Source organism: Ovis canadensis, chromosome 26, assembly GCF_042477335.2.
Source record: "Ovis canadensis isolate MfBH-ARS-UI-01 breed Bighorn chromosome 26, ARS-UI_OviCan_v2, whole genome shotgun sequence".
NCBI lineage: Eukaryota > Metazoa > Chordata > Mammalia > Artiodactyla > Bovidae > Ovis > Ovis canadensis.
The window spans coordinates 53,659,327-53,685,940 of NC_091270.1; the positions used below are offsets into that span (position 1 = coordinate 53,659,327).

The 26,614-nt window shown below is 45.4% G+C and overlaps 1 protein-coding gene across 26 annotated transcripts in view; it reads left to right on the forward strand.

Moving 5' to 3' along the window:
- Positions 1 to 26,614, forward strand: part of CSGALNACT1 (chondroitin sulfate N-acetylgalactosaminyltransferase 1) — a 340,608-nt gene that overhangs the window by 171,659 nt on the left and 142,335 nt on the right. For 2 of the 26 annotated variants that reach the window (XM_069572762.1, XM_069572759.1), the window contains one exon: positions 4,058 to 4,195. The exons of 23 other annotated variants lie outside the window; for them this stretch is intronic. The gene's annotated coding sequence lies outside the window, so the exon portion shown is untranslated. Of the gene's footprint in view, positions 1 to 4,057; positions 4,196 to 15,897; positions 16,032 to 26,614 lie in introns of all 26 variants that reach the window. One more of the 26 variants, XM_069572760.1, reaches the window with a different exon arrangement.

The following is a 26,614-nucleotide window of genomic DNA, read 5'->3' on the forward strand; positions in this document are numbered from 1 at the left end:
TAATCAGTCTTGAGCATCACGTGCGCCAGCTGGCCACCAGCTTGGTCATCTTTACTGCTTTGATGTTCGGGCGCCACATAAGTTAAGTGGAAACACTGTCTTGAGCGTATTTTTGCAGAAGAGTCTCTACTTAAACATAACAAAAACATTACCTGTTTTGAAAACAAACTGTGAGGGATGATGAGAACTGGAAACTGTATAATAATGTAGAATAGAAGAGTTCATAGGGCGAGTGCAGTGAACCGCCACCAACCACAGCAAAGGCTAGTCTTCATCCAAAGAAGGCAGCGTTGTGAATTTGGTGGGCCTGAAAGGCTCTATTATGAGCTCGTTCTATAAAACCAAAAGATGAATTTCGACAGATAGTGCTCCCAGTTAGACCAGCTGAAGGCAGCACTTGATGAAAATTGTGTGGAACTGGTCAACAGAAAGTGCATAATTCTCTACCAGAGCACCACAAGACCGTATGTTTCTTTGATGACCAGGCAAAACTGTTACAGCTTTGTAAAGTAAAAAGTGTTACTGATTCCTCTGCTGGATTCACCAGACATTGCGCCTTTGGATGGCTTTGGGATTTTTTTTTTTTTTTTGGTCTTTGCAAAATTCTCCTAATAAAAAAAAATTCCATTTCCTGGAAGACTGTAAAAGGCACCTGAAATAGTTCTTTGCTTAAAAAGATAAAAAGTTTTGGGAAGGTGAAATTATGAAGTTGCCTGAGAAATGGCAGAGTGTAGTGGAACAGAATGATAAACATGTTCAATAATGTTTTTGGTGAAAATGAAAAATGAGTGTTTTGTTTTAACTTAAAAACCAAAGTAACTTTCTGGCCAAACCAACATATGCTAGACTTGAACCCTGTCGGTTACCGAGTGCCAGTTCTTGGATTGGAATCCAGTCCCTGGTGAAGGTGTCAGTCACGTGCAGAGAAATGAGAAAAATAAAGTGATGTTTTCAAAGAGCTAATATTCACTTTAAAGGAATAATGTTTACTTTGAGCTTCTGGTCTGTTTTCTTATATATTAAAATGTAAAATATTTATTCTTTTAGAATATAATGATGGTTAATATTTAAAATTTCTATTTCTTGGCAAATTAAAATGTTGGATATCATTCAGGATTCGTGGTTACAAGAACCAGAAGTGAACTAGACTGCCTTAGGAAAGGAATCTGTTGGAATTTGCACAAGGTCATGTGTGTGTGTGCTAAGTTGCTTCAGTTGTGTCTGACTCTTTGTAACCCCATGGACGGTAGCCCTTCAAGCTCCTCTGTTCATGGGAGTCTCCAGGCAAGAATACTGAAGAAGTTTCCATGCCCTCCTTCAGGGAATCTTCCCGACCCAGGGATTGAGCCAGTGTCTCTTGTGGCTCCTGCAGGCAGGTTCTTTACCGCCAGCTCATATCTGATAAAACTTCCACCCAGGGCTATTGGTATCATTAATGTGTTTTCTAAGTTTATAAAACATGTGACAGCTTTGTCCCAAGCCAGTGGAGTATATACCAAGGGACAGAGGTATTGATGGCTGGAAAATAATAGATTAACTTGAAGTTAAATTAAGTACCATCACATGACATATACCATTGGCATTTTTTGATGATTTTCTGCAGCAAGGTGAAGTGTAACGTTACCTGTAGCCTTGGCCTCATTTGAGTCCTGCCGTTGGAATGGGAGCTGTCCCTGGGGGTGGATTAGCTACTTGCGTGTAGGCACGTGTGTGGTTTTGTGTTAGGCAGTCACCTAACTTTTCTTCCTCTGAAGTTCTTGCTGTGTGTTTCAGTGTTATTTTTGCTTATCTCACTGTAGTTTGATAAGGCATGTTAACCCTTGTAGTGCTTATTTAGGAAGCCAGATTGTAGAGCGTTCTAGAACGCTCTGACCACTGTTCTAGAAACTCTCGCTCCCCTTGGCTTGTCTGGTGACCTCCTCTGGTTTTCTCCCTCTTTCTGTGGCTGATCCTGGGTGGCCCCCTCCCCAGTCCTTACAGGTCCGTGTTCCCCAGCGTCCCATCCTCTCCGCCCTCTCGTTCTGTGTCATCTGCGCAGTCTCCTCGGCTCTAGGTGCTGACCTTGTGTTGACCTCACGTTTGTTTCCCCAGCTCACTCTGCCGTCTGAAGTCCCCAGCTCCCTGCACTCATTATGCTCCCCTGGGCTCCCCCATACCCCAGCCAGAACCCCCCAAGATACCCTGATGTTGTTACCATCACTCAGGGGCTTACGTGGTCCTTCGCCAAGTGCCTGCACCCTGCCCATCCTCTTCCTTTTAAAAAAATTTTAATTAATTAACATTTTATTTTAATTTTGTGACTGTGCTGGGTCTTTGCTGCTGCGTCCTGCCCCTGGAACACCCTTCCAGGCTCCTTGGCTGGGCCAGTTCCTGCTGGTTCTCCACGACTTGACTCTGGTGGTCTCTCTTTCCAGGCTTCTCGCCTCCCCCTGAGCTGACCTGTGGGCTCCCCTCTCCTTTTATGGCCCCTACTGTGTGGTGTTACTGCATTTGGTTTTCTTGGCTTTTGTTCCTGTTACCCGGTCCATGGTGTCTGGAGCATCCTGAGCACCCCCAGGACCACTCCACACTCCCAGGGACTGGCGCTAAGCAGGTGCCCTGCAGGATGAATGGTTGGCAGGAGTTTGAGCAGGCCCGCCTGCTCTCCTGCCGAGGAGCGGGGTGCAGCGGACTCGCGCTGTCAAGGGATTCAAACCAGCATCTTTCTTCCCACCTCTTCTCCTGGTCCATGCCTTCCCCTCTAAGAAGGGCTCTTGTTTTCTCCTGAGTCAAATTGTGGGAGAAGCTGAGGATGAAGAAGTACATGAATGAAAGAAAATAGCTTGTCAGAAGGGCACCAGAGAAACAGCTTGCTTTCTGCTCCCTCCTGCACTTCCCATCTCGTGTTTCCGGTTGTGTTTCTTTGGTTTGGGAAACACGCGTACGTGGCCACCGGTCTGCCAGCTTGCAGGCTGCATGCCAGCATTTCTTCCCGCTAGGAGCAGACCGAAGGTGTATGTAGGCGTCTCCTTTCTCCTCAACTTCTTCTTCTTTAACTCAGGGCACACAGGCTCTCACCCTGGCACTTCTGGTTGTTCAGTTGATTGGTGTTGGAGCGGGTGCCTCCCTGTTTCTAGAGGCGAGGCAGTGGGCTCCACACTGGCCCTGGAATTGGGGTTGGAAGCTCAGCTCCATCGCTTACCAGTGCGGTGAGATGGACAGGTTTCTGCACCCCCCTACCCTTCATCTGGAAAGTGAGACAAACCTTTTAGAATTGTTGTGAGGATTGAGATGAATGTTTGTGAAGTACCTGGCACATCCTAAAGGTAGTCAGTCCTAAAGGAAATCAACCCAATGAATGTTCATTGGAAGGACTGGTGCTGAAGCTGAAACTCCAATACTTTGGTCACCTGATGCAAAGAACTGACTCATTGGGAAAGACCCTGATGCTGGGAAAGATTGAAGGCAGGAGGAGAAGGGGACGACAGAGGATGAGATGGCTGGATGGCGTCACCGACTCAATGGATGTGAGTTTGGGGAAACTTCAGGAGATGGAGAAGGACAGGAAGCCTGGTGTGCTGCAGCCCATGGGGTCGCAAAGAGTCAGACGTGACTTGAGCCGCTGAGTAACAATAACAACCTGGCACATAGTAGGGATGCAAGAGATTACCAGTATTAACTAACAGGATGTAAACATTTACATTTTTCCAAAACAGAAAATAAACCTGTGGTCCCTGCTCCTCCCTTTTCCTTTCCCAGCTTCCATAATGGAAAGAATTCGCTTGTGTATGGGCTAATTAATTAGTTAATTAAGCACACGTTGGTTTGCATGTTAGCCAGGAGTGCTCCACTGTGAGACACTGGAGTTTCGGGGAGATGGACAGTCCTGGTTCTATAGGAGCCCGTGGTGTGGTCCCTGAGCCACTGCACTGAGTCTTCCAGGATGCTGGGGACCCAGCCAGATCCCCCGGCTTCACTTGAAATCAGAATCTTTGGGGAGCTTGGTTGTTTCAGCTCTGGCCTCAGGAGCCTCAGAGTGACGTTAACTTCACCTTCTCATGGTGATCCTCTCTCCCAGGGCCCCCAAAGGAGCCGTGATCTCTGCTCCGGGCTTGACGTCTCGCTCTCTGCTGTTCCTGACTTACTCTGGAGCCTCCACTGGGCTGATGGCTGCAGAGCCTCGCTCGTGTGCTGGTGACTTCCCGCTGCATTTGTGGTGAGCGTCTCACCATGCACACCCTTCTGATACACACATTTTCAGCTGTGGTGCAGGTGTCCTGTGTAGTTACTTACGCAGTTGTCTTCTTGTGGCCAAACGTGGTTCAGCACTTCACTGGTTGGAAATATTTTATTTGAAAATAATTTCAGCTTATAGAAAAGTTTCAAACTGGAACCAAAAGCACACAAAGCCTTTACCCAGATCCTCCTATTGTTAATATTTTGCATCATTTGTTTTTCATTTGTGTGCTCATTCTCTCCCTCTCTCTAGTATATGTAAACAAAATTATTACACGTCGTATTTTCCTGAACCATTTGATGAACTAATAGAATTCCATGAACAGTCCGTGGGGGCTACAATCCGTGGGGTCAAAAAGAGTCGGACATGACTAAGCAACTAACACTTTGACTCTTTCATAGATTATAAATGAAGTGAAGTGAAAGTTGCTCAGTCGTGTCTGACTCTTTGCAACCCCATGGACTACCCAGTCCATGGAATTCTCCAGGCCAGAATACTGGAGTGGGTAGCCTTTTCCTTCTCCAGGCGATCTTCCCAACCCAGGAGTCAAACCCAGGTCTCCCGCCTTGCAGGCGGATTCTTTACCACCTGGCCACCAGGGAAGCCCCATACATAGCCCTTGCTCTCAAATAGTTTGGTGTGTATTTCCTAAGAATAAGCATATTTTCCAATATAACAATAGTGCAGGCATCAGTCAGTCAGCTTGACATCTATTTCAATTTATCTTCTTAGATAACAGACTGTCTACACTCTGTAACATTGACTTACAACGTCCTTTATGGTGTTTTGCTGTAGTACTATGATCAGGCGTTGGATTTAGTTATTATATCTCTTTGTTCCTGCCCCCTGAAACCTTCTCATAGTTTTTCTTGTTTTGAATGATGTTTGTGAAGAATACTGTTGTTTATCTTGTAGAGGATGTTCATTTGGGGTTAGGTGACTGATCTCGTGGTTGGATTCAGGCTGTGCGTTCCTAGCTGGGATTCTGCACAGGGACGTGTTCTTACTGGCTCCCCACCTCCCCCTTGTTGGCGACGCTGATTTCAGTGACCCTGGCCAGGTGACGGTCCATTTCTCCACTGTGTGGTTACTATCTTTCTCTTTGTAACTACTAAGAAATGCCTTACTTTTATCACCTTTTGTTGTGATACCTATTCATCAACTCATTTCTCATCTGTAATGAAATTAGCATTTTAAAACTTGCTTTGTACAAGTTCAGAGGCTTGGCTTATGTGGAGGCTCCCATCCGATCTTAATTTTATGGTGAGCAGATGGATGGATTGGAGACCTGGAAAGGAACTGAAATAACTGTCACTGATTTTTTTTTTTTTTTACAGGTGCTCATGTGGTGATTTATTCTGAAGAGCTCACACTCTTCAATTCATGATAAAAAATTTCAGTCTGGTGGCGGTGTGGAGATCTGTCTTTAGCTTGTAGGCTGTGTTCACTGTGCATGCTGAGTCGTTCTGACTGCCAGGGTTTGAGGCCCAAAGACAGAAGTGACAGGGGCCAGACAGTGTGTGGAGCTGGCGAGCTGGTCTTGCCAGCCCTCCCATAGGGCCACCAAGGCGATATGGTCACTGTGATGCTTGAGGAGGCAACCTCGGAGTGGACCTCTTCTTTCAAAGATCTGCCCTTTGAAAAAGAAGCTTTGCTGTTCTCTGCCCTGTTCTGGAGGTTGACCAAGAGGTTTCGGTCGGAGGTTCACAGTGTTATCAGTGTCCTATTCATTTTCTCAACACCCCTTGACTAAGAAAATGACTCAGAGGTTTTCTTTTTTCCCCCCACTAAGTAGTTATAGCCATTAGCTTATATTTATGTCCTAACAAGCTAGTAGCTGTTTGAAAAAATAAGACAATAGATTGAAAGAATAATAAGTTTTATCTCCTTCTTAACCACAGTTCCCTGATAATGGGTTGTGTGCCTCCCTTGGGAGCTGCACAGCACTGCAGATCTTGGAGTCAGATGGGCCGTTTCATCTTGTGTAGCTGTTGCTTTTTATCACAGTAACTGCTCAAAATGTAGTTTCACAAGGATGTGATCTTCAAAAGGAATGTAGCTCAGAATGATGTTGAAAATGTGGGTTATCTGGAGCTCGTAGTTTGCACAGTGCCCAGCACAGTCTGGTATCTAGTGCTTCGCTTGAAAATTTAAAATATTCTGAAGCACAATTATGCACTCCCTTTGGTACCCTAGCGTGGTGCCTTGGCACACAGTTTGGGAATCATTGAGTTAGGTATTAAAAAGTTTCCTGGGGGTGTTTTGTAATCCTTTGGTAGCCTTTAGACATCCAGATATGTGCCTCCAAGGTAAGTTAGGGGTTAAGTAACTGGAAGGAGCAAGGTTGTAATTTCTCAGCACACTGACAGGAGGGCAGAGATGTCATGTCAACTTAATTAGCAAAAGCTGAAAATTTTACAATATGGCTCCAGTCAGAGGTCTGCTCCCTGCTCCTTAGATAGTATTACATAATACCCTGCTTACTAATGAATAAAAACAATTAGATAAGATTTTCTTACTTAACCTTTTTGGTTTGGTGCACATATTATTCTTCCCACAAGCTGATTATTTTCTATGGATTAATGACTTCCTTGACAAATATTTTAGCACTGTCCCCTTCAGGCTTTGGAAGAATGCTGTAAATCTCAAACCCAGGCTTGTCACTAAGGTTTATATCTTTCATAAGAAGGTATAACAGCTGTGTGGATTAACTAGATCCTGATAGAAATTAGATCTGGTTGACATAATAATTTCAGTTGTATGTATCTGAGCTTCAGCTGTGAAGAGATTTTCCTGTTAGGAAGGGGGATGTTTTGAACATCAGGGTAACGAGGGATACCCGCTGTACCTGGTGTGAGGCTTTGGAAGATCATGGCAGATGGCTTCCCCATCTAAGGGGCTGTCTCAAAGGAATGGGAACTTGGGAGCATATCACCATAGACGATCCTTGTAAGAGTGGAACGGCTTGGTGTCCAAGACGGGCCCCAAGCTGCGTGTATCGGATCTTGCTACACAAACTCCGTGGCCCGGGTGGGGCTCGTCCTGGGACCTGCAGGGTGTTCAGCATTCCTGGGCCCACTCAATAGTGTCTCAGCCAGATATCACCCTCCCCCAATTTCTAGACACCCTTGACTACCGTGCTTTGGTCAAACGTGAACCTAGCCCTCGTTTAACAAATGAGGAAGCTGAGGCTCAGGGCAGGGAAGGGGTCACCCGAGGTCACAGATACGAGTATAGCCAGGATCTCAGTCCCCTGCCCGCCTGCCTGGCGTCTAGGCACAGAGCTACCCAGGTCATTTCCTCCAGCTCTGATCATCCAAGATTCTTATGATCAAAGGGAGATGGGAGGTTTTGTTTTTTTTTCTTTTTATTCAAGTATGGTTAGTTTGCAATGAGTGTTACTTTCAAGCATACAGCAAAGTGACTTTTTTTTTTTTTGCAGATTAGATTTCATTATAGGCTATTACAAGGCATTGAGTGTGGTTCCCTGTGCCATCCAGTAGGTCCTTGTTGCTTGCCTACCTTACATACACTAGTGTGTGTCTGTGAATCCCCTGCTCCTAATTTATCCCCCTCCCTTTCCAGGTCTGTGAGTCTGTTTCTGCAATAAGTTCATTTGTACCATTTTCTTCTCTAGATCCCACAAGCAAGTAGTATCATATGATACTCTTCTCTTAACTTCACTCAGTATCACAATCTCTAGGTCCATCTGTGTTGGCGCAAATGGCATTATTTTGTAATTTTTGTGGCTGATTAATATTCCATTAATCTGCCCATGGACATTTAATTTACGTCCAGGTCTTAGTGCTGCTATGAACATAGAAGAAAAACTCCCATGAACACTTTCCATGTGCAGAAGTCATTCACTCAGGTCACACTCATTGAACATCAGCAAAATCACAACAGAACTGCAAAGATGTGAACATGAAGGAAAGTCTTTATCCATGAGCCATAGCTAACTGGAATTAGAGACGTAACATAAAAGGGAAATCGGAGCACTCTAAGAAGGTTTTGGGTTTCCTAGGTGGCTCAGTGGTAAAGAATCCACCTGCCAAAATAAGAGACGCAGGAGATGCGAGTTCGATCCCTGGGGAGAAAAGGTCCCCTGAAGGAGGAAATGGCAACCTGCTCCAGTATTCTTGCCTGGAAAATCCCATGGCTGGAGGCGCCTGGAGAATTACTGTCCATGGGGTCACAAAGAGTCAGACGAGCCTGAGCAAACACATGAACACTCGGGTGCGTGTGAGATAGGCGTTTAACTGTGAATAAACCTTAGAAGAAAATGGAAATGACAGAAATCCAGTTTACTTGCTAAATATTTGGACTCCTAGACCTAGAATAAAAACTACAGGAGGGCAGGGATTTCCATCTCTTATTCGCTGCTGCATTTCCACCTCCTGGAATGTTGCCTGGCGAGTAGGAGAAACTCTGGAAATGTTGTGGGTTGGGTGCAGGGGCATGCTCTAACTTATGGGTAATGTTTGTGGGTAATGTTGTACCTAAAGTATTCCGGTAGGATATGAGTTACTGGATTCTTTGAAGTTTGCTTAGATAAACTTTATTTCATGTTACAGTCAAATAATCTGCAGAAATGATAATGTCTGTGCTGAGTTCTCACTGGCTGGAGTGTGATGTTGAGGGTACTATGATGACGTTAGTATTTTTTTTTGTCATCACCAAATGAATATCCTGCCTGCGACTGCGTATTTGCAGTGCTGGCCACACGGTGGGCAGAGGTGTGATCTGATCATAGCTGGCATCTCTTGCTTCTGTTGAGTTTAGGATTCTGATCCCCAGGAAGGGGCTCAGAAGAAAGCCAGGCCTGTATCTAGCCCAGCACTGGAAACGTACCTGCCTTTTAAGGATCCCTCGTGTGACACAGGGTGTTTATGCCCATGGCACTAGCTGTTAGAACAACAGCTTGTAACACTTCTGTAGCATCATCTTTTCAGAAGGAGATCCGTATAGTTTTGTTGTATCACTGAGAATGTGGATACACGTGGCCCCTTTATTCCAAGAAATTCAGGACTGTGTGCACAGGCTCATTTTCATTCACGATGTAGGAGTTGTTATTTATTACTTATGTGTGTTTATTTTGGGACCAAATTAGGAGGGTGTGGAGCTGTGTAGAGCAGCATTGCAGGTGGGGAGGGGTGGGGACCGGGGTCCTTGTCACCCGATTTCTGACTTATCTCCACCTGGAGTCCTCATTGCCCCTCTGTGTGTTCCGGCCTTTCCACCACATTGTCCTTTTGGAAACGTCTAGAGAAGGGGACAACATGGGATGACATGGTTGGATGGCATCACCGACTCAATGGATGTGAGTTTGGGTAACCTCCGGGAGTTGGCGATGGACAGGGAGGCCTGGCGTGCTGCAGTCCATGGGGCCGCAAAGAGTCGGACAGTTAACAGAGGATAGTATGCCAGACTGTCGCTTCCCAAAGTGTTGCCTGGAGATCACTGGTGTTATCAGATGCTTTTCAGAGGGACAGTTTGCTGGTCAGATAAGTTGGGAAAATACTGGATACTGCTTTCCTCTCTTGCTAGTACGATGCACCTGGGCCTGTTACAGTTTTTGGAGCTTTAAAAGGAGGACTTAAGTTTGGATTAACTTCGTGGGTCCCAGCCTTCTTTTCCACAGAACCCTTTCTCAGCATGACAGCTCTTAACCTTTGTAAGAACAGTGTTCCACCCACCAGCCTTTAAGAAAGAAGTGTTGCTGTGATGGCCACATCTGATTTTGAGTTTGATTTGGCCCTTGCTAGCAGCCATAGACTCAGGCAGTGTTTCTCAGCCTTCATCTTGGAGCTTTGAAAAAATACAGATGCCCCAGCTCATCCCAGAGCCTCTGATCCTGAGTGTCTGGGCTGGTGCGCATTGCCTGCCTTTGTAAGATGCTCTGCAGGGGGTCTCCAGTGTCCCAGAGGCTGAGTTACTCTTCTTGGAAGAGGTTTCTATTTCTCTCAGGCTGCAGTAGTTGCCTCCACTTCAGACCCTTCTGGATGTTTGATGTGTTTCCTCAAGGGAATTGGTTTTGGGTTGAAATAGATCTGATGTGCTCGGAAGTCCTCAGCTGCTGGGCCTCCGCTGGTGCGTTTGGGGTCAGGGGTGGCCAGGTCCTTTGCAGGCACGGTCCTGAGGCTGCCGGATCAGGGGGGTGGGAGGAAGTGGTGAGGAGGGGGCCGTTGAGGGTCATGCTCCTGACCCCCCAGGCGCTGCGCAGACCTGGAACTCTGCCCATCAGTCAGCTGGTGACCTGGAGGCACGGAGGAGGGTCTCGGGTTCTCTCGGAGAAGTGTTCTGTTGGGGTCGCCTCCTTTCATCTCGGGGGCCTCCCTGCCTTCCTGTCCACTCTCTGTTCCTCCCCATTTACCCCGAGAAGCCGGGCAGGAAGCAGCCCAGTGAGGTGGGCAGGCTTTTACCGTAGCTACTGGGGAATCCACAACAGGATAGTGAGGTGCCCCCGAGGGGCTTTTCCAGGGAAGGGCCTAGATGAGAAGGACCACCAGGCTGCCTCGCTTGCCACTTCAGGGCGTGTGAGACAGGCCCCAGAGACTCAGTCTTTGATCCGAGGCAGGCGCATCAAGCTTGTCTTTACTCCTTTGAAGTGTGGTCATGGCCCGACCACAGAGATGACACCGGGCTCACCAGAGAGCATAAACTCCGGCGGAAAGTGACCCGTCCTGTGAATGTAGGGGTGGAGGGAGGAGCCCTCACTGGCCTCTCTGTGGTGCTGGGCAGTGACCCGCTAGAAGGAAGGGGACCGCTTTCTGCATGGTGTTCACGCGCTGTCCTCCGCTCCACACCTGGAATGCCCCATGTCTTCCCTGCCGCATCCTGGGAAGTGTGCTTCTTGATGACTCTCCAAGCAGAGATGAGCGACGCGGAAGCTCAGAGAGAAAACTGTCTTGTCCAAGGGTGGCTTGAGAGTGTGGGGCCGGAGTGCGAACTTAAATCTGTTCCATGCCAAGGTGTGGTTGGGCGTCCCCGGCCCCGTCCTGCGGACTGCGGCTGGTCCCCACTGTCAAGGTTGCCATCGCTCTTGCTTCTGAATGTCTTCTTTGCAATTGGGCTGGGTAACAGGCTCTTAAGGACATAACAAGATGCCGTGTGGCGCTTTATTACCTATCAGCTGCTTTCTGTCACCCCTTGTTCTGGGACAGATTCTGAAGGAAAAGAAAACGGTGACGAAGCATTCAGCCGTTTTCTCCACTGAGTGTGTTTAGATTATGCTTCTTTTGATTTTATCAACAGGTGATTGGTTGTTGGATAAGCCGTTAGTAGTACTCACTGGCAGTGTGCCTTCCATCTAGGATTTGTGGCATTAGCTAGAATTTTATAATGGCGTAAAAAAATTTCATGGAGGAATTAAGAGTATCACCATGTGGTATAAAGCTACCATTAGTAAAATAAATATTAATCCGAGGTTAACTGTTTATAGCCTAAGATTTCTCTTAATTCAGTATCCAGACTGAGCCTTTCTGTGTTTGTTTGTTTGTTTGTTTGTTTTTAAAAAAAAAAGGGGGGGGGGGAAACTCTTATTTCAGCTCAGTTTGAAATTCTGATGTGAAGATCACCATGGCCTTGCAAAAGCTCAGTGTGATTAATACTGTGTCCGTAACTTCATTCCAAAAGCTGGTACCACTGCCCAGGAGGCAAGTGGCTGTGCGCTTCCAAGTTCCCTGAACACAGGTTTCTCAGATGTCAGCTCCAGAGGGTGATCGGTTAGATTGACTAAACATAAGTCATAAGGACCTAAGTGGATGGAAAAGCTACAGAGGCGAATGATCTTCCGAAAGCCTCACAGCTGGGGGCCGGCAGACACCGCTTCTGATTTTGTCATCATAGATAATGTTGTCTTTAGTTGCCGTATTTTTAAGAAAAATAAAGTTGGCCAGCTATTACAGGAGCCAGCTGTTCGGCTTGGCCCGGTGTGTGTGTGTGTGTGTGTGTGTGTGTGTGTGTGTGTGTTTTGCGGGGCATGGGGGAGGTTTCCACTGGGTCTTCATTTGCTGCCTCTAGGATTTCTGTAGTTGGGGTGAGTGGGGGGGGCAACTCCTTGTTCTCACTGCAGTGGCTTCCCTTGTTGGTGAGCACAGGATCCAGGCACACGGGCTTCAGTAGTTGCAGCCTGAGGGCTCTGTAGTTGTGACTCATGGGCTTCAGTTGCTCCTCGGTGTGTGAGATCGATCATCCCGGACCAGGGATCGAACCTGTGTCCCCTGCATTGGCAGGGGGGTTCTTATCCACTGTATCAGCGGGGAAGTCTCAGGGGGTGCTTCCTCTGTGATATTTAATGGTAACCCAGTAGTGCAGACGTTGCCCAGCACTGCCAGCAGCGTGGAGTGATGTTTGTCCGTGTCTGTCAGGCCTCCCAGGCCCAGAGGAGGAACAGATGGCTCACAGACTCTGGAAGCCTGGTTTAGGGCAGCAGGCAGGTGACAGCTGAGTTTAAAGAAGCTGAAATGGTTCCCTTTTCTCCACACCCTCTCCAGCATTTATTGCTTGCAGATTTTTGGATCGTAGCCATTCTGACTGGTGTGAAGTGGTACCTCATTGTGGTTTTGATTTGCATTTCTCTAATAATGAGTGATGTTGAGCATCTTTTCATGTGTTTGTTAGCCATCCGTATGTCTTCTTTGGAGAAATGTCTATTTAGTTCTTTGGCCCATTTTTTGATTGGGTCGTTTATTTTTCTGGCATTGAGCTGCATAAGTTGCTTGTATATTTTTGAGATTAGTTGTTTGTCAGTTGCTTCATTTGCTATTATTTTCTCCCATTCAGAAGGCTGTCTTTTCACCTTGCTTATAGTTTCCTTTGTTGTGCAGAAGCTTTTAATTTTAATTAGATCCCATTTGTTTATTTTTGCTTTTATTTCCAGAATTCTGGGAGGTGGATCATAGAGGATCCTGCTGTGATTTATGTCTGAGAGTGTTTTGCCTATGTTCTCCTCTAGGAGTTTCATAGTTTCTGATCTTACATTTAGATCTTTAATCCATTTTGAGTTTATTTTTGTGTGCGGTGTTAGAAAGTGATCTAGTTTCATTCTTTTACAAGTGGTTGACCAGTTTTCCCAGCACCACTTGTTAAAGAGATTGTCTTTACTCCATTGTATATTCTTGCCTCCTTTGTCAAAGATAAGGTGTCCATATGTGTGTGGATTTATCTCTGGGCTTTCTATTTTGTTCCATTGATCTATATGTCTGTCTTTGTGCCAGTACCATACTGTCTTGATGACTGTGGCTTTGTAGTAGAGCCTGAAGTCAGGCAAGTTGATTCCTCCAGTTCCATTCTTCTTTCTCAAGATTGCTTTGGCTATTCGAGGTTTTTTGTATTTCCATACAAATCTTGAAATTATTTGTTCTAGTTCTGTGAAAAATGTGGCTGGTAGCTTGATAGGGATTGCATTGAATTTGTAAATTGCTTTGGGTAGTATACTCATTTTCACTATATTGATTCTTCTGATCCATGAACATGGTATATTTCTCCATCTATTAGTGTCCTCTTTGATTTCTTTCATCAGTGTTTTATAGTTTTCTATATATAGGTCTTTAGTTTCTTTAGGTAGATATATTCCTAAGTATTTTATTCTTTTCGTTGCAATGGTGAATGGAATTGTTTCCTTAATTTCTTTTTCTACTTTCTCATTATTCGTGTATAGGAATGCAAGGGATTTCTATGTGTTGATTTTATATCCTACAACTTTACTATATTCATTGATTAGCTCTAGTAATTTTCTGGTGGAGTCTTTAGGGTTTTCCATGTAGAGGATCATGTCATCTGCAAACAGTGAGAGTTTTACTTCTTCTTTTCCAATTTGGATTCCTTTTATTTCTTTTTCTGCTCTGATTGCTGTGGCCAAAACTTCCAAAACTATGTTGAATAGTAGCGGTTGGTGGGAATGCAAACTAGTACAGCCACTATGGAGAACAGTGTGGAGATTCCTTAAAAAATTGCAAATAGAACTACCTTATGACCCAGCAGTCCCACTGCTGGGCATACACACTGAGGAAACCAGAATTGAAAGAAACACATGTACCCCAATGTTCATCGCAGCACTGTTTATAATAGCCAGGACATGGAAACAACCTAGATGTCCATCAGCAGATGAATGGATAAGAAAGCTGTGGTACATATACACAATGGAGTATTACTCAGCCGTAAAAAAGAATTCATTTGAATCAGTTCTGATGAGATGGATGAAACTGGAGCCGATTATACAGAGTGAAGTAAGCCAGAAAGAAAAACACCAATACAGTATACTAACACATATATATGGAATTTAGGAAGATGGCAATGACGACCCTGTATGCAAGACAGGGAAAGAGACACAGATGTGTATAACGGACTTTTGGACTCAGAGGGAGAGGGAAAGGGTGGGATGATTTGGGAGAATGACATTCTAACATGTATACTATCATGTAAGAATTGAATCGCCAGTCTATGTCTGACGCAGGACGCAGCATGCTTGGGGCTGGTGCATGGGGATGACCCAGAGAGATGTTATGGGGAGGGAGGTGGGAGGGGGGTTCATGTTTGGGAACGCATGTAAGAATTAAAGATATTAAAATTAAAAAAAAAAAGAAGCTGAAATGATGCTTGCAAGTGAACATCCTTCCAAACAAGGCCTGTGGTCAAAGAAATTGGATTTATAGTGGTTGGTAATTTTAGTGAAAATTAAGACGTAGGTCTTTCTGTTCTGTCGTGCTGAATTATACTTGCTTATCATCATCAGAAAGGACTGAGGCATTTAGTAGCCTGATCTGTTCTGGGAAAATTTCACTTAGCATACAATCAAATGACCTTACTTTTACTTTAGAGGCTGGTCAGATAACATATAAATTCCAGGGCTTCACACTGGGTTCAGTGCAGCTTAGAATTTTTTTTCCAGTCCTGAGTATTCATTGGAAGGACTGATGCTGAAGCTGAAACTCCCAACACTTTTGCCACCTGATGCGAAGAATTGACTTGTTGGAAAAGACCATAATGCTGGGAAAGATTGAAGGCAGGAGGAGAAGGGGATGGCAGAGGATGAGATGGTTGGATGGCATCACCAACTCGATGGACACAAGTCTGAGCAAGCTCTGGAAGTTGGTGATGGATAGGGAGGCCTGGTGTGCTTCAGTTCATGGGGTCGCAAGGAGTCGGACACAACTGAACGACTGAACTGACTGTGTCTATGTCAGTGTCTGCCCTCTCTGGTCTAATCCAGTCCCCCAGAGCTTCCTGCTGAGTAGTCCTTTGAGGCATCGCACGGCGGTACGTGTTGGAATGGCTGCCTTTCTGCAGAGCGAGCATATGGAGCCTCATTCTACATCAAGAGATAGAAATCCCAGCTCATACTGGCTCAAGCAAAAAAGAAAACATATTGGCTTCTATAAATACACAGGCAGCTGACTTCTGGGATCCCTTGGTCCAGGGACTTGACTCTCTCGGGTCTCCTCTCTTGTCGGCTTCGTTCAGATCATGGGAAAGGTGAGCCATCTGTAGATTCAGCTCCAGCTGAAGAGGGTGCTTGTCTCTTGGTCATCCCAGCACACCCCAGGGCATACTCGCTGACCTTGACGGGGCACGTGTCTGTCTCTGAACCAGTGCTCGTGTCAAGGGGCTGAGTTATTCATTGACTGGGTCTTGGCCGTGGGCATCAACTCCTGACACCTGGTGATTTCCTTCACACACAGGCTGGAGGAGATGATGGCTTAGTGGATGCCCTCAGGTTCTTCCAGTTCAGACGCTGGGATGTTGAGGGCACATGAGCATCAGGATCTTTCTCCTCGATCTGGAAGCTACAGTGTCATTTGTGGTGGTCTCAGGGGTGAGTGTTCCTTCTTTCCCGAGTAAGGTTCTTGTCTTGGGTCATCTGTGAAAGCTTGAATCACATTCTTCTATCATGGTACCATTCGCCAGAACAGTATCTGAAATCCCAGTGGAGGGGGACTTAGAGTCAGCAGTATTGCCCATTTAGCACCATGGCCTTCTGGATAGAGGGCTGAGGGACAGGAGTCTTGTCCTTTCAAGCCTCATTTTTCTGTCTCAGCTTTTCCAGGACTCATTTGGGTAGGACAGATACTCAGACAGCTTGGGTGGGTAAACTGTTATTGCAAAATTATCTTTAAAAGTTTTTTTTCTCTTTGTGTAAATTTCAAGTGTACAGCATAAATATTTGATATCTGTGAACCATGTGGGTGATCCCCATCACAAGTCTGGTTACCGTCCATCACCATACAGGCGACCCCCTTTGCCTGTTTCTCCTGCCTCCCAAATCCCTTCCCACACACAATTATGTTTCAGCTTTTGCGTTTGCTTTCTTTTCCTGTGAATTAAGATGAGTAACTTCTAGGTTGTTAGAAAAGTCAGACTAAATTTCTGAAGCCTTTGAAATTATGATGAGCTCAGCGCTCTTATTTTTTTAAAGTGTAAATCCCTTTTGAACTCTTTATTTCTGAAAAAATTTATTGAAGTACAGTTGATGTACAATATTATGTAAGTTACAGGTATACTCAACCACTCCAATTTATGTGCAATAGCAGCTTCCTGTCTTCATGTTAAGAAATCAGTCTCACCACAAAAGAGTAATAACTCAATTTTATTCTCTACATTATGGGCCTTGGGTTTCCAGAAGGTGAAATTATGACTATTGTTGATACCCAGTAGCTGATGTGATTTTATATTCATTTTGGGAGTTAAAGACATCTCAGACTTCAATGAAAAATCTTAATAGAGTAAGTGACAGATTTTAAAACTAAAAAAGAAACAGAAAAAAAAATGTGTATGTCATAATTGATATCTTACAGAATTCTGCTCCAAATGAAAAGATTTTAACCTTCAGACTTTCACCCTTAATAGCGGAGTAGGTGAGAGAAGCTATGAAAATTCCATAATTGAGCTGAAATTATGAGTCCAGCTTAAATATGTGCTTTATATCTGTGTTATTACCCTCCCCCAACCCCTCACCCCCCCACCCAGTATATCTCCCCTCATTGTGGCTCTGGGAGCTTATTGGATTTGTGGCTCCGTATCTTTAATTTGTCTGGGGAACCTGCCAGTGATTATTTCTGCAGCTATTGCTTCTTTCTCCTCTTTTCTCCTGGGGATTCCAGGCACAGATGTGTTGGCGCTTTTATCCGTGTCTCAGGTGCCACTTCAACTCTTTTCTGTACTTTTATTCTTCTGTTCTCACTGTGCTTTTTATAAAGATATTTTCCCCTTATACCGCTTTTACTTTAGAAAATCCTCCTTTTGCTGTGTCTAATTTACTGGAATCAAGATTGCTGGGAGCAATATCAATAACCTCAGATATGCAGATGACACCACCCTTATGGCAGAAAGTGAAGAGGAACTAAAAAGCCTCTTGATGAAATTGAAAGTGGAGAGTGAAAAAGTTGGCTTAATGCTCAACATTCAGAAAACAAAGATCATGGCATCTGGTCCCATCACTTCATGGGAAATAGATGAGGAAACAGTGGAAATAGTGTCAGACTTTTTTTTGGGGGGGGGGCTCCAAAATCACTGCAGATGGTGATTGCAGCCATGAAATTAAAAGATGCTTACTCCTTGGAAGGAAAGTTATGAACAACCTAGATAGCATATTCAAAAGCAGAGACATTACTTTGCCGACTGAGGTCCGTCTCTTCAAGGCTATGGTTTTTCCAGTGGTCATGTGTGGATGTGAGAGTTGGACTGTGAGGAGAGCTGAGTGCCAAAAAATTGATGCTTTTGAACTGTGGTGTTGGAGAAGACTCTTGAGAGTCCCTTGGACTGCAAGGAGATCCAGTCAGTCCATTCTAAAGGAGATCAGTCCTGGGATTTCTTTGGAAGGACTGATGCTAAAGCTGAAACTCCAGTACTTTGGCCACCTCATGTGAAGAGTTGACTCCTTGGAAAAGACTGTGATGCTGGGAGGGATTGGGGGCAGGAGGAGAAGGGGACGACAGAGGATGAGATGGCTGGATGGCATCATGGACTCGATGGATGTGAGTATGAGTGAACTCCTGGAGCTGGTGATGGACAGGGAGGCCTGGCGTGCTGCAGTTCATGGGCTCGCAAAGAGTCAGACACGACTGAGCGACTGAACTGAACTGAACTGAATTTACTGTTAAACCTATCTGTTGCATTTTTAATTCAATAATTATACTTCTATTCAGTTCTTTTGTGTAGATTCCAGGTATTTGATAACATCAGTCACCTTTAATCTGTTTTCTTACACACAGCAATTATAATTGTATTAAAATTCCTTTTTGATAATTGTAGTATATCACCTAGATGGTACACTTGGAATGTATGTATTATCCATCCTTTCTCTCTAGTTTTTGTCATTTGTTCTTATCTCTTGCTGTGCTTAGTGATTTATAAAGGACCTGACATTGTATTTGAAAACTGCAAGGTCTCTGGATGCTGTTATCTCCTGCCAGAGAATACTTAATTTTCTGGTGGGCAGTAGAATAAATCTGTTCATCTAGATAGTAGTCAGCAGTCACTGTGATTGACGAGTTCAGGCAGGTGTGTTTCTCTTGACCTGACTCCTAAGGCGTTGCTCAGTCAGGGCTTTGGAAGGGAGCTCAAGGTGACCTCAAGAGCGTCGCCCTGATTCCAAGAGGTCTGGATATGGGAGCCAGAGCAAGGGACCGAGGGTGGGACCCCAGTGTTAACACTGTTCTGAGAAACTTGGCTTTGCATCGGTATTCACACACACCCTTGAACGTAAGTTCATCTACAGTACAGGGGTGGTAGGGTCTGCAGTCCTGTAGCCCAGAGTCTTCATTTTGTGTGTGTATTAGGATCTGAGATAAGCAACCCCCCTAAGCAGTGACTTATTAATAGTTTTTTTTTTCACGTAAAATCCAGAGGTGATGATTCACCCTAAATGCAAGAGAGTCTGGGAAAATAACTGTGAGTCTGTAGGATTATAGGGTTGATTCTGAAGTGTGGGAGGGGTGTGCACAGGGCCAGGGGTGTGACAGGTGTCCCCTCCTTTGGCTTAACCCAAGTGCTCTCAGTGGCTGGGTGCTGGCTTAGCTCGATTGCTTGGGCAGGGCTTTGGGGAGAGAGAATTTTAGAAATCATGATGAGCTGTTATCCTAAGCGCCAGTGGCAGAGTGAACAGCTAGGGGAGTAGACGCTCTGGACGGCGTCTGCAGCCTGCTGCCCTGTGTCTTTGGTGTGGACCGTGCACACCGCCTGCGCCTGGACCAGGGGCACGTCTGCTGAGGACCCTGCGCTGGTCCGTTGGCTGACTGCATGCCCACTGGGTCTGTGGCAGTGACTGCCATCACTCCATTCAGGGAGCCACCCTGATGAGGCCCGTGTGTGTCGTCCGCCAGCCAGCTCTCTACGTTTGGATTAACTGGGGACTGGCATCGCTCGATGTGGCGGCTTTGCTTGTTCTCCTGCAGGGCCCCGGGTTCGGAGTCACCTCGACCACCTCTCCTTTCCCAGTGACGGATGCAAAGCCTTCACGGTGTTGGCTCCAGGGTTTTGCTCAAAGCAGAGCCCCAGGAGCTGGCGAGTCCGGTGCCCACCTTCACTCCCCGTGATGACCGAGCCAGTGGGGGCGGGTCTCACTTGCCTTCAGATCGCCCTTGCCCGACCTGGATGCCTGACACCCAAGGGTGCGGCAGGGAGGTGGGGGCTGCCGGCTGAGATCTTCTGTGCCACCCCGTCCACCACCCCAACAGAAGAGCTAGTCGCCTGTAGAGAACAGGTTAGGTTCTAGGTTCTCCAAGGCCCAGTACAGCCCCAGCTGATTTCCAGGTGCAGGAAGGGACACTCCTTTGTCAGACGTCTACCACTGGCAGATAAGAAGCGGGGCTTCAGGGTACAACCGTGGAGAATCCAAGTTGCTTCTTCTCTGTCCTTCCCAAAGGAGAGCGGAGAGGCTGGGCGTCGGGAAGGCCCCCTGCTTCTGAGCTGAGGTGGAGGAGGGACAAGGGGGCTGCTCATCGCATTGCTGGCATCCACAAGAAGGGAGGGCCACCTGCACTCTGCTGGTGTGTCTGCTGCCTGCCCCAGGCTGGCGCAGCGCAGACCGAGCATGTGCTGGAGGGTGTGGGGGGGTCCCTTGCAGAGGCCATGGACAGCCTCCCCGAGGTCAGGGTCCCTGAGAAACATTCATGCAGACTCCTGCCATGAGCAGGCTGGTGTCCTGGCCCCACAGAGGGAAGACTAGCTTGGGCTGCATTGGGCGGAGGGAGAAGGCTTTGTCTCATCAGCGTAGAGCAGCGAGACGCTGTGCCCTGGGGGCTCGGCCAGTTCTCCCCGCAGGAGGCTGGTGAGATTCTGAGCAGCTGCTCAGGGCGGAGACCCCGCCGGTGCGGCTCGGGCGTCCTCCTCCGTCCTGCTGTCGTGGGAGAGTCGGACGTCGACCCAGAAGACAACTGACCACGAGGGGAAGAGCTCAGGACAACCTCTCTGCTCTCTGGCAGGAGGAGCGGACGCAGGGAACGGAGGGCGTGGGGAGCTGACCTCCCCTTCTGCTTCTGCCCGCCCGCCTTTAACCACCGGGTTGGCCTGCTTTGCAGGGAGGCAGGAGTATCTTAGGATCAAATGCGAGATGGATGAGTTCTGTGTCTTAAACCCTCTTCTTTGGAGAAATCTCTCAATGTACACACAAGTAGAATAGAGTGAACTTTCACGAATCTGTCACCTAGCCCAACAACTGTCAGCCTTTTGCCAGTCTTGTTTCTTCTCTCCTTCCCCAACTTTTATTAAGCTCCAGCTTCTCTTTGCAATGGCTTCTTGTTGAGAGCACGGATCCTAGGGCACCTGGGCTCAGTAGTTGGCGGCATGTGGCTCAATAGTTGTGGTTCCCAGGCTCTAGAGCAGAGGCTCGATAGTTGCAGCACATGGGCCTAGTTGCAGCACATGGGCCTAGTTGCCCCAAGGCATGTGGGATCTTCCCAGACAAGGGATCGAACTCGTGTCTCCTGCATTGACAAGCTAATTCTTTAGCACTGAGCCACCAGGGAAGCCCCATGGGGCTATTTCTAAAGCAAATCCTAGTAATGCCATTTCATGTGTAAATAACTCTTGTTTATATCTCTAACACACAAGGGCTTTTTTTTTTTTTCTGCAAAACTGTTATGCCATTATTGTTTACAACAAAATTAATATTAATTCCTTACTTAATGTTCTGTAACACTAACCACATTCAGATTTCCCTGGTTGTTTCAAAAGGATCGTTTCACAGTTGCTTTTCAAATTTGTGTATAAACAAGACCCATATTTTGCATTTGGTGACTGTGTTTATAAATCTCTCTATGGACTCGGAGAGGGAGAGGGTGGGATGATTTGGGAGAATGACATTCTAACATGTATACTATCATGTAAGAATTGAATCGCCAGTCTATGTCTGACGCAGGATGCAGCATGCTAGGGGCTGGTGCATGGGGATGACCCAGAGAGATGTTATGGGGAGGGAGGTGGGAGGGGAGTTCATGTTTGGGAACGCATGTAAGAATTAAAGATATTAAATTTAAAAAATAAAAAACTAAAAAAAAAACAGATACCAATGTGAATTACTTTGGAAAAGAAATAGGAAATTGTAATAAACTGACAACTCAAAAAACCTGAAAATTTCACAAAAATGTATATTTATTAATAAACTTATGCAAAGCTATAAAAACAAAACAAACAAACAAAAAATCTCTCTATAATGTAATTGTTCCCCTTAGGGCAGTTTCTGTTCCTCCTTCCTAACGCTGCTCGATGGTGAAGTAGGTCCATCTGTCCTGTAGAAAGTGTCACCCCTTTGACTGATTTCTTCCTCATGGTGACATTTAACTTGTGTCCCTATCTCTGGTATTATTATTTGGAAGCTGGCAGGTAGATTTAGAAACTTGGCTAGATTCAGGTTCAGTGATTTTTAGACAAGGTACTTCATAGTGGTTATTTTAATTTTATTGACATTAAATATCATTACTTCTTAATATTATTAATATTTTAATAGCCAGAGGACCCTGAAACATTTGAAGATGGACTGAAAATAAAAGTCACTTTCTGGGGGGAAGGGACACAGTGTACAGTCTGCTGTTACTGGAAAATTAAAACCATTGGTTATTAATCAGATCAGCCTATTAAAGAGCAAAAATTCAGCCAGTTAATTTGAAGATCTAGTTGACTTTACTAAGCTACTCATGAATCAGGCAGCTTCCTGTCCGGCAAGTAGAGGAATTCTCCAAGGAGTTGTATGACACGGTTTTCCTAGGCAGAAGGAGGGTGGGGCAAGGAAGTTATTAGCAAAAGTAAGGATTATTTCAGGCCAGGACTACTACTTCTGGGGAAAGGAAATGGCAGGAGTCTTATCATGTAGACCATCTCTTTGGTGCAGACCCAGAAACCCCAGATGGGCCGATTGACATCACCTGGGGAGGTGGGAACTGCAGCCGGGCCCGGTGTGAATTCTAGGTCTAGAAGTTGTGTTTTCTGTTTCTTTATTCTTGTCTCCGGCTATACCACACTGAATGTGCCTAGTCTCATCTATTTCTTTATTCTTTTATTTATATTTTAATTTGTTTATTGAAGTGTAGCTGATTTTCAGAGTTGTATTAATTATTGCTGTATAGCACAATGATTCAGTTATGCATATATATATATATATATTCTTTTAAAAATGCTGCTTTCTATTATGGCTTGTCATAGGATATGGATTATAGTTCCCTGTGTATACAGTAGGACCTTGTTTATCCATTCTCTGTATGCTAGTTTGCCTCTGCTAATCCCGCCTTCCACTCCATCCCTCCCCCAACCCACAGGGCCCCTCGACAACCACCGTCTGTTCTGTGTCTGTTTTGTTTTGATCATGTCCTGTGGTTGTGCTCAGACTGTGTGTTTGGATGAAGTGGTGGTGGTTTAGTCGCTAAGTCGTGTCTGACTCTTGTGACCCCATCGACTGTAGCTTGCTGGGCTCCTCTGTCCATGAGATTTGCTGGGTTGGGCTGGGTAAGGAGAGGATGAACCAAATTGACTTCATCTTTTTCACGTATTGAATCAAAGTAAAACCTGGGAACAGCAGCCGTGGGAGTGCACCCTTTTAAACTATCTGCTGGTGGGAGCGCAAACCTTGTTCATTTCATCTTCTGTCCTCTGTATGTTTCTCATTTGATGTCATTTCCACACGTACATGTACAGTTTTGACACAGATTCCTTGGGCTTGTTTTCTAAATATGATTTTCAGGGCCATAGCATTTTTTCTAGAGAAAGTACACAGTTATATCTCATTCCAGGTTATTTATCTTAACAAGGACAGATGAAAAATACTGTCTTCTGTCTCTTATGAATGAATGTCCATGAAAAACTTCAGTGTGAATTGTCACAAGTCTCCCCGATTAGTAGAACGTTGTTATATAAATATTTAATAGTCCCTATAAAATTTTAGCATTTGCTAACCAATTTACTCCCCTGTGCATAAGAAATGTGTCTTGCAAATCATCCACTCAGAGGGTAGCTTTATTTATTTGTAGCTGGGGAAATAGAATTAGTTTGAAATAATTTATTATTATTATTTTGCTGAATGTAAACTTTTCCTTTGTGAGTAGTGTGCACACATGAAGTGATTTTTTTGCTGGTCAAAGAAGCTTTTGTCCATTTGATATTTGGACCTTTAACCACTCTTAATACTAGTGTCCCAGAAGGGACTCTTGAATCTTACTGATTTTTGCTTTCTTGACTTCCTGTGTTAACCTATTCTGAATATTACCGTGATTTTTTTCCCTTAGACTCAGTGCTGAGCCTAAAATACCACTCTTCTTTCACTGCATCATATCCTTGAAGAATGACAAGAACAGGAGAAAATTAATGATGTGGATTTAAAATTTTTTATCCCTTTCATCAGAGGAGATGACATTTTATAGGTAGATAAACACTTAGGTCTTTTGGAGGAAGTGACTCTAACATTTTAAGGGAAAATATTTACATTTTTGTTGCTGTTGCTGACGTTTTTCCAGTTGATTGGCAGATTTTGCTGTTTTCAGTATGAAAAAGATGCTTGATGGTGAATGGAATTCTGTAGCCATTTAAAATATGCAGTTATGAGATGACCTGTGATAAGCGGTGGGGAGTCAGCTACAGGGAAAAAATTATGTAATGACTTTTTCAGTGATGAAAACGAGGCTGGCAGTTTTAATCTAAATATTTTGAAATGAATAAATGAATTCTCCTTATCCACTGAAAACGTAGAGCATCTTCTTAGAATTCAGAGGTATTGTACATTAGCTTTTCAGGTAGCCAGTTCTTGTAGCAGAAAGGGCAGAGGTCCTCTTTCCATCTTGCTGACGGACTGTAGGTTTGCTTGAAAATGGAAAGTCAGTGGCTGACATAGCCGAGGCCGTCTCTCGTGTGCTTTGGCTGTGGAAGCTGAAGTTCATGCCTTTCTCTGTGACTTTTCAATTTTTTTTTTTTCAAAACTTTGGTTATTTTTGTCAGGAGTTACTTAAATGATAATGACTTGTTTAGTTGCTGAGTTGGACTCCTTTATGTTTAATCATTAGCTGAAAACGTGTTTAGCACCTTTTTTGTGGAGATGACGCTCTAGCCGAGTGAGTTAGTTCAGCGAGGTGGCGGCTGACAGCTGCCTTTGCCCTGGCCCTGAATTCTGACTGCTCTCCACTGCCTGCACAGACACGCCAGGCTCCTGTTGGCAATCATTCTCCTGCGCTAGTTCTGTGATTCCCTGCCTAACGGGACTCTGGCTGGGGACCGGCCCACGTAAGACGGAGCATCTAGGGCCTGAGTGTCTGTGCGTCTCAGAGGTGGAGCTCCAGGAATCACAGGCGTCTTTGTTTTATCGCTTTCCTGGTGGCTCAGATGGTAAAGTGTTTGCCTGCAATGCAGGAGACCCATGTTCGATCCCTGGGTTGGGAAAATCCTCTGGAGAAGGAAATGGCAACCCACTCCAGTACTCTTGCTTGGAAAATCCCATGGACTGAGGAGCATGGTAGGCTACAGTCCATGGGGTCGCAAAGAGTCAGACACAACTGAGCGACTTCACTTCACTTCACTTATTGCTTTAGGAGGAGTCCTTGGGGTAGCCTGAACTGCGCCCCAAGCCCCTGGGACCCTTGGTTGTCAAGTTGGAGATGTGCCTCACTTTGGTGCCTGTCCTGACTACCTCTTGCTCTCCATGGATGTCTGGATTTTGATTAGGGCTCCTTTGAGACATTAATGAGGATCAAAATATTACTGAGACTATTAGGACCACTTAAATGTCTGCGTTGGGAGAGAGTCCTCTTTTTTGATTGGCTAGAAGTTCCTTTCAAGTGTTTTAGACATTCATATTATAGCCAACAACAAAAATACGTTTAGAGAACATTGGCTTCTCATAATTAAAGTGATTAAGACAAATATTAAGTGTTGATAAACAGCCAGTTTTTTTTTTTTTACGATTTTAATGATGTATAATTTATATAAAGTACCCTAATCTTAAGTGTACATACAGCTCAATGAAGTTTGCATGCAAGGATACCTTCACAGATCACTACCAAGGAGGCTCCCTGTCCACACCTCTCTCCCACTTAACACCTCCACCCTCATAAATAACTGCTGTTCTGTCCTCAGATCTAATCCAGCACCTTGAGGTAGTTTTGCCGGGTGTTGAGCTTCGTGTGAGTGGTATCGTGAGGTCTGTGTTCCTTTGTGTCTGGCTTCTCTCGCCGTGTCTGCGAGATTGATGCCGGGGTTTCCTCCTGCTCGTTGCTGTGCAGTGTCTGATGGTAGGGATGTACTACAATTCACCGTTTTACTGTTGATGGACAGTTTGTGTCTGTTACGCAATGACTGCTGTAAATAAAGCTCTGGGGGACACATGTGTTCTTGAATCACTGGATCCCAGGATCTCTACTTACCCTTGAGAACAACATACTCATACACAGTTTTCCACATTGTTGGTGTCTGTGTAAACCCCCACCAGCACTGTATGTGAATTTCAGTTGCTCACCATCTTTGTCAATACTTGGTTGTGCCAACAGCCAAGAAAATGCTGTCTCTGATTTAAACGTATGGTCTTTATATCCCAGAGCTCAGGGGATGCATTTTTATTAACTCCCTAAATGGTATTACTGAGGGCTTTGTTGTCCCTGAGGGTCTGTGAGAGAATAGAACATAAGTCCTGTACTCGCGGGTTTCCCGTATTCCGTCGGCACTGGAGAGAGCAGGCCGTCAGCACTGCAGTCCGGATGCCGCAGTGCGCCGTATTCGAGTCTCTCGGACTCATCTTGACGGCAGGACTGTGTCCCCTGCATTGTCAAGCGCGTCATGCACGTCTCTGGCCTCTTTTCACTTTGCCTTCCGCACTGCCGTGCTGCCCACTTTGTTCTTTCCAGCAGACTCACGGTGCCAACCCGTCTGGCTCACAGTAGCACCGTGTGCTACCTAAAAGTCTCTACATTGTCAGACTTGATTCCCTAA